General features: G+C 47.0%; 1 protein-coding gene across 1 annotated transcript in view; it reads right to left on the bottom strand.

Annotated features, from left to right (window-relative positions):
• The window catches only part of LOC119585748 (cell adhesion molecule 2-like), a 29128-nt gene that overhangs the window by 4743 nt on the left and 24021 nt on the right, over positions 1-364 (bottom strand). The gene's annotated exons all lie outside the window — the stretch shown is intronic.

Raw genomic sequence — 364 nt, 5'->3', positions numbered from 1 at the left:
TTGCGTGCGCAACATACACATACACAGATACACACACGCATAAATACTTGACAAATAAGATAATCACCCTTGATGCATCAAACGCACCAAATATTCCAAAGAAAACCATAAATCAATACTAAAAAGATTATAAAAATATATCGCAACCCAGTGCATCCTATCCTCTCCCTCCCGCCCACCGCCCACCCAATCAACACACCACCACAGTACTGCAATCGAGAAGTTTCCGGCGTGCCTGTGAAGTCGTGGGAAACTTCTCTTCGGGAGGCGAAGGTCATGCAAACAGATCGCCATGCACAGCCAGCCACCCTCAGGGAAAGGTGGGGCCCAAGAAGTGGAAAAAGGCACTAAGAAACACTGCTGT

This window comes from Penaeus monodon, chromosome 20 (assembly GCF_015228065.2).
Source record: "Penaeus monodon isolate SGIC_2016 chromosome 20, NSTDA_Pmon_1, whole genome shotgun sequence".
Classification (NCBI taxonomy): Eukaryota; Metazoa; Arthropoda; class Malacostraca; order Decapoda; family Penaeidae; genus Penaeus; species Penaeus monodon.
The sequence above is the reverse complement of the archived record's forward strand: the minus strand, read 5'-3'. Positions and strand labels throughout refer to the sequence as shown.